The 13,383-nt window shown below is 41.1% G+C and overlaps 1 protein-coding gene across 3 annotated transcripts in view; it reads left to right on the top strand.

The window, feature by feature from the left end:
* The first annotated feature begins 11,503 nt into the window (after positions 1-11,503).
* The window catches only part of CLGN (calmegin), a 39,023-nt gene continuing 37,143 nt past the window's right edge, over positions 11,504-13,383 (top strand). The window contains exons 1-2 of one of the 3 annotated variants that reach the window (XM_055111850.2): positions 11,795-11,939; positions 12,690-12,773. The gene's annotated coding sequence lies outside the window, so the exon portion shown is untranslated. Of the gene's footprint in view, positions 11,940-11,979; positions 12,774-13,383 lie in introns of those variants that run through there. The other 2 variants (XM_003820680.5, XM_055111851.2) reach the window with 2 other exon arrangements.

The raw sequence follows: 13,383 nt of genomic DNA, 5'->3' as shown, positions 1-13,383 counted from the left end.
ACATGGCAATCTAATCAATAATGACAGCAAACAAATCTGTGATTGCTTAGGGATAGAGGGCAAGGAAAATTTGGGGGTGATTAATATGTTCATTATTTTTGTGGTGTTTCTTGGGTGTATATATGTCAAAAGTCATCAAATTGCATGTCACTCAATATGTCACATTGCAACTAAATATTTTTCCCGAAATTTAGGGTTAATCCTGTCACTCTGCTGTTTAAAATAATCTGATGGTTCTATCTGAAGAATAAAGTTTAATTATCTGCCATCATTCAAGCTCCTTAATAAACTGGCCCCAATGTACTATTCCTGAATCATTTTCTGACATTTACTTTCATGCCCTCTACATCTAACTAAAATGGACTAGTTTCCATTCTCCGGATATCTCATGCTGTGACCATGATAGCCAGAATATCCATTTCCTCTGCCTTTGTCACACAGTTCTAATGTCACTTCTTTGATGAAGCTTTCATTTAGGAAGAATGAGTAACAACATACTTTATGCTCCCATAGCATTTTGTCTATGCTACTATTATATAATTTCTCATATATTATAGATATTTGGTTATATGTCTATTTCCCTAACTACATTATTAGCTATTTGAAAGCAGGAGCCACGTGTTTGTCAGTCAAAATTTTTGCACACTGCCTAGGACACAGAAGATGCTCAATAAATGTTTGTTAAGACTTCTAGTAAGAAGTGAATAAAAGCACATGAGCCTTCCACTCTGAATTCTTATTAATATATTCATTAAAATAGATAACTAGGTACCCCCTGAAACAACATTCCAAATTGAGAATAAGAATTAAACACATATCAGAAACTTGGAGTTTTACATATTTTCACATCAATGGGTCAGGTTAACAACCTGTTTAGCTCACTTTCTGAGCTAAAACGCTAAGACTAGAAGCAAGAGTAGGACTTGGCTGATTTAATGATAGCCGCAAACAAGGAAGGTGAGGAGCGGAGGCAAGCAGAAAGTAAAGCAGGGTCTCAGTGTAAAAGGCAAAAATGTCCTCATGAAAGCTTCTTAGGGAAAAGCTTTTTCTTGATGCTTTCTTTTACCTCTGTGTGCCAATTACATTAGATCTAGTGGTATTTTAAAAAGCCTTGTAACTGGTCTTCAATGAGAAGAACCGTATGTGATGGCATTGTTGTACTTACCACTAGAGAGGAAGCCTAGTGGAAAGCTTCATCTTTCCTTCCTCCAGTTTCTTGTCAATGCCTTTCATTGGCTGACCCCACAGAAACCATTAATGCCATCCATAAAGGCCACCTGCATGGGTCACAGAGCAAAGTGGAAGAGGATAGGGACTACATCTAGTGGGGCAAACAGAAAATATTTAGCATATTTCACCCCCTTTGTTAGCGTATATTCTTGTTCATATATCTTGCCTTGGTGAAAAATGTATTCACACAAAATCCCCAGTAACATATCATTATGAGGTGATGCCAAGTCAGTTATACTCTTACCTGAAACCTAAAATCTTAGCTACCACCTGTGCTTCCACATAAGTAGCAAAGGAAAAAAAGGAAGCCAAAGGAAACAGATCACAAGACCCATTCTGAGGTTTGTGATGAGTCCTGGGTTGATTTTCAAACTTCCTTCTTTGATAATTCTTTTATGGTCCTCTTACCCTCTCCTGATACTTGAATGGAAGGGGTTGTATGAAAATTGGTGTGACTCAACTTTTCTTCCTGTAGAATTTGGGCCCTTGGTGGATGTATCTTCCATTGATCAATACAGTTGAGTAAGGACTTACTAAGAAGTGCTAGGTTTTAGATATAGTTCTCTATTGCCCCCATTTTGTAACAGAAACCTATTTTCTCCTTGGTAATCAAGATCAATCACACTGTATACTAACCTTTCCTGCCTACTGGTTAAGCAGTACAGACTGTTAAGAAACAGCCCCACATTCTAATTTAATGGAACTATGATTGTTCCCTCCTCAAAGCATTCCTCCCTGGGGCACTGGGACATTCAAACCCATTGAACTGAAAGTCTTGAGGATAAGAACAAAAATTGTGTTCAGGAGAGGATTTGTTGTAATGAGAGTGGCCACTTCCCCCTCACCGTTGTTTCCTACATTGGTCACCAGATTAAGACATAGTAAATCCAGTAGATCAGCACCCCAATTTCCCAGATGTTATTTTCACGAGGAGCTACAACTGAGTCTTCCAAAAGCCATTCCATCATTCTAACAAGGCAACTTCTTTTGGGTGATATGGTACATAGTCAGACTAGTGAATCCATGGGGGTAAGACCATTATTGCACTTCCTTCTCATAATATGTATTTCTTGTTGGAAGCTGTATTGTGTGGGCTACCATGGCAATGGATGAGATATTCTGTAAGTTCATAAATGGTAGCTCTGGCAGAAAGGGAATAGACAAATCCACAACCAGAATGTGTATTTCTCCTTTGAGGACAAATAGCTGCTTTTTCCATCATGAAAGCATTCCAGATCCTCAAAATACTGCTAGACATCTGCGTGATCCCCATAAAAGATAATTCCAGCAAGACTTCCACATTGGCCTCTGCTGTTGACAGATTGAGAATTCAGTTACACTGGTAGCTAGATCACCCTCATGAATTAAAGCCCATTTTATTAAATCAATGCATGGCCTCAACAGCTGCCTCCATGACCACTTTGTATATGGGGCCTTTGAGCTTGCATCGTTGGCCAGAAAAGGGGGCTGACGTGGATATTCTTATCCATCTGGATTTTGAGAACCTCCTCTGCAGTGGATACCTGTAGGGGGGCTTTATGTGGAACATACATATCTTCACACTCTGTGCCCACTCCAAGAAACCCATCCACAAACCTCTCTTACAACCTGCCTCGCGATCAGCATGTCATTCTTGTTCTTTCTACATCCCGGGTCAGCCAGCCTATCTGCTAGTCCACATATTATGAAGATCTATATTAAGGCTATCTTTCTTTCCACATGAGTAGACAACCAGAAATTCTGCCCACTGGAATGATTTCAGCTCACCCCTGCTTTTCCAGGACTTCCCTGAGTGGGGCTGTAATGTAGCAACTGTCCACTTCTCACTGCTACAAATATAGCAGGGCAGATCCATCCACAAACCAGGTGGTACTTTTTCCTTCATTGTTAACTGGTCATAGAGGCCTCTTCATCAGGCCATAGATGCAGAGTGAGAGAGAAACAATAAGGAACCGTGTGAATCTGAGCCATCAGCATATGCAGTTTTGTTATGCTTCCTACACATGATCACATCTGTCCAATTTTGTGACTTGGTGAATCCGATTACCTCAATTCAGGTCACTTCATGTCTTATGGGCAGGCATTCAGTGTTTATGAAGATCCAGTAGTACACCAGGAGTTGCTTTTCAAGTGGAGAATTGTTGTCAGCAGAAGAGAGCATCTCTTACTGCAAAATCCTAGTGGTATGTTCTGTGATCCTCTTATTAGAACTTAACAGAAATTCCTCACCATGTCTTTATCAGCCATTGACACTTCTAATGCCACTGAATCTCCTGAGTCATAAGGCCCAAGTACAGGGACACTCCTTCTGTAGTGTGAACCTGTGGCAAGTTTCAGGCCCCACTCAAATATGGAAGTTTTACAGATACCCAGGAAATGTGTCCTAGCAAGCTGTCCAAATGTGGTGTATGTTATATCCCAAATCTGAGTAGGCCTGCCAGGTGTTGTGTCTCTTTCTTTTTGGGGGGTGGCCCAGGGTACAGCAACTTGTTTCTCACGAAGTGATATCTTGTCATAGCCCTCACTCCATGGAGCAGGGAACAAACACGGGGGATTCTGTTAGTTACTGCATATATTTAGCCCTATTACATATTCTGGAACTAGAGAAATACTACAGGTAGGGGGCTGTGACTTCACTGGACTCCTTTGGCATAGGGACTTAGGCCAAGACTCCATCTAGCATGTGACCTCCATAAATTCACAATCTGAACATAAGTACATGACGGTGCTTGGAGTCTTTAGGAATTAGTGTCAGTTCAGAAACAGTACTTTAAAAACTCTAGAAGGTCTGGATATTTCCCTTCAGCTAGTGCATAGTCACCCTGGTTGCTCTGGGGAAAATTTGGGGAAAGAATCATAATATACATGACTATTGATGCTGTAAGCTCCTTCCTCAAGAAAACAGCCTTCCCTTAGTACAAACGTGCATCCAGTAACTTTGAATATCTCATTGAATGAATGGTTTTCTGGAAAAAATATTTAAAATTATATAGCAGAAAGTGGAAAATCTGAGTAAATGAATAATAACTCAGGAAAATTCAATGAACCAATCCACCAAAACATTAATGCCCATAAAGTTATAATAAACTTTTCAAAATCTCAAAAAACAATATAAAATTTCATACTATATAAATGATTCCAGGGCATGAGAGAATTCTCAAAACTTCCTAATTCATTGTATAAAATAAACTTAATTCTGTTATCAGATTCAGGCAAGAAAAATTATAGACTATCTCAATTATGCGTACATATGTAAAAAGGCTAAAGAAACTTCATAAATAGAACTGAGCAACAAAATAATGGAATAATCAGTTATGAAAATTTAGTGTCTTATTCTTTTTGGCTGCTATAACAAAATGGCGTAGACTAGGTGGCTTCTAAACTACAGAAATTTATTTCTCACAGTTCTGGAGGCTGGGATGTTCAAGATCAAGGTGCTGGTAGATTTGGTGTCTGGTGAGGGATTGCCTCCTCAAAGATGGCACCTTCTCACTGTGTCTTCACATGATGACAGAGGCAGAGAGTTCCTGGGGCCTTACCCTTATGACCTTATCACCCCCTATAGTCCCAACCTCCTAATACCAGACTGTGGGGGTTAGGATTTCAACATATGAATTTTGAAGCAACATAAACATTCAGACCATTGAAGCTGTCTTTATTCCCCAAAAGCAAGATTGTTTCATATTCAGGAAATTTATGTATTAATAATCTCAACATGGGTTGAAAAGGCATGTACTGGAATTCAACACTCATTTCTAACTATTAAAAACTACTGAAAAATAAAAACAGGAAATTCATTTCACAGAAAGAACAGTATTATACTATGATAATTTTTAATGTTATTTATTTAATTGTACAATTAATGCATAATTACATCCTTGTTATTAAAAAAAACTATTACCAACAAGGCGAAAGTTCTACCTGACAACCAACCAAAATCCCAGTCCTTTTCCCAGAAATTATTTCTGATTTCAATTTGGTGTGAATACTACTGTATATTTCCTATGCATTTACATACATATGTACTTATTAGACTATATGGTATTGCTTTGGATTTTTAAAAGCCTTTGGTTAAAATGCCAGTTGATTTTTCACTCAATATTTGTTACTTAATTTTTTCTGTGTCACCAACATGGATCTAATTCTTTCTTTTTAACATCAACACAATATTCTAAAATATGAATAGAGCATAATTTATTTAGCATTTCCTCCTCTGATGCAGAAATTGATCCATTACTATTTAAATATTTTTTTCAGTGTTACAACAGTGTTTCAATGTACATTCTTCTGGGTGCCTACTTGAGCATAGAGTCTTTTTCCTAGTTTAAATAATCAGAAGTGGTATTGCTGACTCAAAAGGTATGAATATTTTTAATTTTAACAGATACTGCCAAATTGCCACCAGAAATAGCCATATCAACATATATCCCCAAGAGTAGTGTTTGAAAGCAGCAGTTTTCCCAAGTCTTGCCCTTTGCTATTAGTGAGCTTTGAAATTGTTGCCAGTCTAGTGAAAGCAGTATTTTGTTATAGTCTTAGTTTGCCTTTCTCAAATTACAAGTAGGGTTTAAATTTTCTCACATATTTATATCTTTCCTGATTTTTTTTTTTTTTTGAGATGGAGTCTCGCTGTGTCGCCCAGGCTGGAGTGCAGTGGCGCAATCTCGGCTCACCACAAGCTCCGCATCCCAGGTTCATGCCATTCTCCTGCCTCAGCCTCCCGAGTAGCTGGGACTACAGGCGCCCGCCAGCATGCCCGGCTAATTTTTTTTTTTTTCTATTTTTAGTAGAGATGGAGTTTCACCATGTTAGCCAAGATGGTCTCGATCTCCTGACCTCATGATCTGCCCGCCTCGGCCTCCCAATCCTGATTTTTTTAATGAGCTATTTGTCTTCTTCTTCTTCATTTAAATATGAGGTTCTTAAAACACATACAGGAACCTAATTAAACTCTTAAACTAAATATTAATAGTTTGTCATATATGCTAAAATTACTTTTCTCAGAAAGTCTTTTGTCTTAAACTTATTTTGTATTGTCTTTTGACATACAAAATTTTCAACTTTGAGATAGCCAAATATATTAATAATTTCTTTTATGACTTTTGCACTTTTTATATTGTTAAAACAACCTACCTACCCACATCAAGCATATAGTCCCATATATTATATTATAAAACTTCTATAATTTTTAAAGTTTAGGTCTCTATTTCCATTAAAATAGTGTGTGTGTGTGTGTGTGTGTGTGTAATGGTAGAAAATCCAACTCTAAATCTTTCCACCCCAAATGTAGAGCCAGATGGCCCCACTGATTTATATATTTATTAGTCCATTTTCATGCTGCTGATAAAGACATACCTAAGACTGGGCAATTTAAAATAGAAAGAGGTTTAATGGACTTACAGTTCCACATCGCTGGAGAGATCTCAAAATCATGGCAGAAGGTTAAAGTCACACCTCACATGGTGGCAGACAAGAGAAGAGAGCTTGTGCAGGAAAACTCCTGTTTTTTTAAACCATCAGATCTCATGAGAGTTATTCACTATCACAAGAACAGCATGGGAAAGACCCACCCCCATGATTCAATTATCTCCCACCAGGTTCCTCCCATGAGACTTGGGAATTGTGGGAGTTACAATTCAAGATGAGATTTAGGTGGGGACACAGCCAAACCATATCATTCTGCCCCATCCCCTCCAAAATCTCATGTCCTCACATTTCAAAACCAATCATCCCTTTCCAATAGTCCCTCAAAGTCTTAACTCATTTCAACATTAACTCAAAAGTCTGCAGTCCAAAGTCTCATCTGAGACAAGGCAAGTCCCTTCCACCTATGAGCCTGTAAAATCAAAAGCGAGTTAGTTACTTCCTAGATACAATGGGAGTACAGGCATTGGGTAAATACAGCCACTACAAATGGGAGAAATTGACCAAAACAAAGGGGCTACAAGTCCCATGCAAGTCTGAAATCCAGCAGGGCAGTCAAATCTTAAAGCTCTCCTTTGACTCCATGTCTCACATCCAGGTCACGCTGATGCAAGAGGTAGGTTCCCATGGTCTTGGGCAGCTGCACCCCTGTGGCTTTGCAGAGTATAGCTTCTCTCCCGGTTGCTTTCACAGGCTGGTGTTAAGTGTCTGCAGCTTTTCCTGGTGCACAGCGCAAGCTGTCAGTGGATCTACCATTCTGGGGTCTGGAGGATGGTGGCCCTCTTCTGACAGTTCCACTAGGTGGTGCCCCACAAGGACTCTGTGTGGGGGGCTCTGACCCCACATTTCCCTTCGGCACTGCCCTAGCAGAGCTTCTCCATGAGACCCCTGCCCCTGCAGCAAACTTCCGCCTGGGCATCCAGGCGTTTCCATACATCGTATGAAATCTAGGTAGAGGTTCCTAAACCTTAATTCTCAACTTCTGTGTACCCACAGGCTCACCACCTGGAAGCTGCCAAGGCTTGGGGCTTCCACCCTCTGAAGCAGCAGCCTAAGCTGTACGTTGACCCCTTTTAGCCATGGCTGGAGCAGCTGGAACACAGAGTACCAAGTCCCTAGGCTGCACAGAGCAGAGGAGCCCTGGGCCCAGCCCACAAAACTGTCTTTTCCTCCTAGGTCTCTGGACCTGTGATGGGAGTGGCTGACATGAAGACCTCTGACATGCCGTGGAGACATTTTCCCATTGTCTTGTGGATTAACATTTGGCTTCTTGTTACTTATGAAAATTTCTGCAGTGGAGATTTTCATTTCTATCACATTGTCAGGCTGCAAATTTTCAAACCTTTTATCTTCTGTTTCCCTTTTAAAACTGAGTGCCTCTAATAGCACCCAAGTCACCTCTTGAGTGCTTTGCTGCTTAGAAATTTTTTACACCATATATCCTAAATCATCTCCCTCAAGTTCAAAGTTCCACAAATATCTAAGACGGGGCAAAATGCTGCCAGTCTCTTTTTTTATATATGCTGTGTGGTATGGATTGAAAAATGTACTTATTACATGTGAATATTCAATTGTACCACCACAATTTGTTGAAAAGACTAGGCTTTCTCTACCAACTGCATGTGTACCTATGTTGAAAACCAGTTCCCCACACTGTCTTATTCTGTTTTGTGTTGCTATAACAGAACACCTGGGAATGGGTAATTTATAAAGAAAAGAGATTTATTTAACTCACAGTTTGGCTAGCTGGGAAGTTCAAGGACATGGCTCTGGCTTGTGGTGAGGCTTTTGTGCTAGGCCAAAAGATGGCAGAGAAGGTCAAAGGGGAAGCAGACGCATGCAAAGAGGGAAAACCTGAGGGGCACCCAGCTTTATAACAACCCATTCTCATGGGAACGAATCCAGTCTTGTCAGAGCAAGAACTCACTCACTACTGCAATGGCATCAAGCCACCTACGAGGACAGGACCTTCATGACCCAAATACCTCCCATTAGGCCCCACTTTCCAGCACTGCCACACTGGGGACCAAATTTCAACATGAGTTTTGGTTGGGACAAACCAACCATGTCCAGGCCATAATACATACACATGTAAGTCTATATAGAATCTATTCTGTTCCATTGATTTGTCTGCCTTGATAGTAATACTCTTTGATAACTCTTTGATAACTATAGCTGTATATCATTCTATAAATCCTAAAGTCGGGTAGTGTTTCTGAGGGGGGTTATCTTGAGACACTAGATAAAAACTCAGCATGGGCTCATTCTGCCAACTATATAGTTTAACCAGACGAATTCTGGGAAAAACAATGATGACTATTGTCATTACTATTATTTACTATTGTTTGATATTTTTGTTAAAGTAATAAGGAAAAAAACCTCAGAAAATAAGTATAATAAAGAAAAGATCATTTTCTGCCATAGACATAATTACACATCTTGAAAATAAAAGTCAACCCACTGGAAATACTTGTGGAATACTTGTTTCCTTTTCTCTATTTTCTGCACCATTAAAAAGCACATTCCTAAACATATGAAAATATACAAACATTTTTAAAGTATTATTTGAATTATCTAGGTTCTGAGTCCACTCATTGTATTTGAGTTAAAACTTCATTCTGCATAGCTCTTTAATCCTGATAATCAAGGCATTTCCTATATTCTGCATTTTTCAAGTGGCAAGGTGTTGTGGAAAGAGTACAGGTTTGAATCCTCACTCTGCATCTTAAGATCTGTGTGAATAAGTTATGTAACTGATCTGGGTCTATTTCCTCATAAGTAAAATAAGGATGATACCTGTGGGTCAATTGCATATAGCAACTTGCACATAGTAGACCATTAATAAAACACAGCTCTGATTTTAATTACAAAACAGGCTTCCAACAGGACATCACTCTGTTCCATCAAGCAGCGTGAACCTTTCTGCTTTTTTTTTTTTTTTTTTTTTTTGACACAATGTCTCACTCTGCCATCCAAGCTGGAGTGCAGTGGCACTATCTGGGCTCACTGCAACCTCTGCCTCCTGGGATCATCCCACCTCAGCTTCCTCCCATCTCAGCTTCCCAGGTAGCTAGGACTACAGGCATGCACCACCATGCCCAGTTAATTTTTTTGTAGAGATGGGGTTTCATCATGTTGCCCAGGCTGGTCTCAGGCAGCTCGGCTCAAGCGATCTACCTGCCTCAGCCTCTCAAAGAGCTGGGATTACATGCATGAGCCACCATGCCATGTCACCTTTCCTGCTTTTTATGTTTTTCTAGATTTCTGATTACTCTAGTCCCTCCCATCTTGATTACATTGCCTTGGTCTCTTCCCAAATCTCTCTTCAACTTTGATGTGTCAGAACACTTCACGACTCTACCATTCAGCATTACCTTCTGGGACTCCTCCACTTGTATTATTAAACACTACATCACTCTCAAAAGCCATACCCCGGTCATATTTTCAGATTATTTTTTCTCCTCTGACATTATCACACTGTATTATTCTGATGAAAAGTGCCTATTAAACAAATTATAAATATCATATTCAATCATCCTTTCAATAAGTGGCAAATAATTTTGGAGATATGTTAAGGCCTTAAATTTCAAGGTTAGAGATTAGATTTCATGCTGTGGGTAATGAAGGGTCATTGGAAACTATTGAATGAGCTGAGGATTAAACTACGAAGTGTAGGTGGGAGGCTCTGAAGGGGGGCAACTAGTTAGGTAACTCTGAACAACAGTTTCTAAAGTAGTGAGAATCTAAACTAGAGAAATGGCACAGGGACTGAAGGGGGTGAGGACCTCTTTTAGATGATTTTATGGAGTTAGAGTTTAATTTACAGAGGCAGTGAATGTAGCAGCCAAAGAGTAAAAAAAATGTTCTCAAGGTTTTGAGTACTATGTGACCAAGAAGATACTACTAAATCTTGCAAAAATTCACTATTCTTACATTTTTAGTTTTCAGCTTCCTCACTGCAAACTTTGAATGGATCCTTTAAAAAATCCCTCTCTAGCAGTTCAAGTGTATTTGTTATGGGCCACAGAAGTATGTTGAATAATAGAAGTCAGAAGGATGGAAGAAAGAAATAAAGGGGATAATATTGTTACAAAGTATCTCAAACAAAATGTCTTTTTAACCAGTAAATTTTAACACTATCCAAACACTCTCCCAGAGGTGACAAAGTCAAAAGTTTAGAAATGCTGGTCTTAATTAGTGAAGCAATGTGAAAAAACTCAGTGATCTTGACCCCTAGCCAATAATGATACATTGTGCACGGAATGCCACCAAACCCTTAAGACTGAAACTCTTCAACAAGGGTGTTAGACTCACAAGTCAATTAAATGTCGTTAATTAATCTTCCAATAAAATTAAATTGTTATACCAAATTCAAAGTCAAGATTTACTATAAAATATTAAGTAGTAAAATTAATATTGATCCAATATATAAAAGGCAAAGCAGCTTGTGATTGCATAATCATAGCATAAACTACGTTTATGCTAAGTTTTATTTCAATGTGTTTGAAACTACAGGCTCTGAGAGAGACAGGCCTGATTTACATCCTGTTTCCACTGTTTATGTGTTGTGTAACTTCGAGCAAGTTGCCATCAGTTTCATCACCTGGGTTGCCACGAAGGTTAAGCAATGAAGGTAAGCCCCTTAGAGCACAATCAACACAATAAATGTTAGCAGCTCTTATTAATAGTGTTGTTCGAGAGAAAAAGAACATATTGTTTTATATACAATGTATTTATTAACACTTAACGTATCTGTATTTGTCATATACACACACCAGACAGGAAAGCTCCTTATTAATCACCATGACCGCAGATCTGTTAACATCTAGAACTCTGGAGAAAGCCTAGAGCCCTAATCTTGCTGCACTTATTACTGGACGTTGTTCATAAATATGATTTACATAAAATTCAGGACCCAATCATTGCGCAACAGGAGGTAGCACGGTCTGCAGAGAGGGCGGGAGCTCAGAAGAGGAAAAGTCTTCGGACTTGCAGGGGGAATTCCTCCTGGGCTAACCCGGGAGCGGGGTCCACGCCACAACCGGCCAGCGGCGGCACAGGCTCCATGTGCGGCTCCCTCTGGAGGCGGTTGAGCCCCTCGGAGCAGGAGCGCGCAGCGCACACCTCGGGCATCCACTGCCTCCCGCCCGCCACCGCACGCGCATGCGCTGTTAGTAGTCGCTGCTGCGCGGCCGCCGGCGGGACTGGTCTGAAGAGACGCGGGGACCAAGTGGCAACGACTTGGACATCTGAGCTGTCACTGCCGAAAACAGGCCGCAAGAGAGGTGCGTGAGCAGCAGGCCGCGTTCCCGCTGTCCCGCTGCCCTTTGCGCGCAGATTGGGGTGAGGAAGCGGAGTCGTTGCTGCTTCCCCCAGGCACCCCGTTACTTTGCCGCCAGAGGGCTGAACCGGTCGGGGCCAAGTGAGGGTAGATGTTGAGTCTGGCGATGGGGCTGCAGCGAGCTAGGGTCTTGACTGGGCTCTGGCGGCCCCGTGGGTGGACGCAGGAGGTGGTGCCACCTGGGACCCTTTGTGTCTCCAGCACCGCCGCATCCACCTGCTGCGCCCGGGCTGGGGCGGACGAGCACGGGGACAGCTAGGTGCCTAGCCCGGCCGGCCTCCCCTGCGGGCTTGAGGAGCCACCGGGAGCCGAGGCCGTTATTCCAGCAGTTGCCATTGCAGCGCCGTTCCACGCTTGAGCCCCGGGGCGCTCTCCCAAGGGTTGTAGAGGGGGCCCGGGGCGCGTCTGGGCGCTGCTCACTCTGCTGACTGCTCCTTACAGAAACCCAAACGAGATCAAAATAGGCTCGGCTGTCTCAGTCTCCACTTATGTGGAAGCGAAGGGACCCCACTTCACGGCGGTGGGGCCAGGGACTGTTGGCCGCTCCCTCGATACCCGCGCAGAGCCCAGTGTGCGCCGCCGGGGGGCGGGCGAAAGGGTTGGGTTGAATCCAGAGAGGCCCTAATTACTAGACTCATTATCGCCCCAGGCCTGTTTACCATCAATCAGACACTTTCGCTGATTTTATTTATAGCATCTGCCCAAGCAACAAAGAGGAGGTGTTTGCTTGGGAGTTAAAAGCAAATGGCAACCAAAGCTCAGGACTGGGAGAGAAAAGGTAAATAACGTGGCCACGGGAAGAAGTCTCAAATTAGAAAAGAGTTCATTAACGTATAAACTTTTTGTTGCTTAAAAGCAGGCAAAATCCCGATCTCATCTGATGATTTTGCTTGCTTTACAAATGTCGACATCACTCGAGGTAGCCCTCCTTTGGGTCATTGTAAGTTTGACCTGTTTTCAGTTTGGAGTTTTGCTTTCACGTCTTATTGGTTTGATCTTCCCGTAACATTTAGATCTCATCTCCAAATCCTCAGAACAAGATATTCTGTACTCTCTGTCTTAGCTAGTTGATAAGGTTAATTGTTGTGTGTAAATGATGTAAGTATGTTGATACATCTGTCTAGAAATTGAAGTGTTGTAAGTTAGCTGTAGTACTTTTTAAGTACCTAATAAATATTGGTGTTTTTAAATAGAAAACTAGAATTATGAACTTTAAAGAATCTTTGGATTGTCTAGTTCACGTCACAAATGAGAAAACAGGCCCAGAGCAGTTTTTATCACTTGTCTTCTTAATAATAAAACTAGAAACTTGGTGCGATGGTGCCATGTTCGGTGTACTTTTTATTATATCATTCTACATTGCATTCCTGAAGCCACATGACAACTAA

Source organism: Pan paniscus, chromosome 3 (assembly GCF_029289425.2).
Source record: "Pan paniscus chromosome 3, NHGRI_mPanPan1-v2.0_pri, whole genome shotgun sequence".
Classification (NCBI taxonomy): domain Eukaryota; kingdom Metazoa; phylum Chordata; class Mammalia; order Primates; family Hominidae; genus Pan; species Pan paniscus.
Note: the sequence above shows the minus strand (reverse complement) of the source record. Positions and strands in the feature narration are given on the sequence as shown.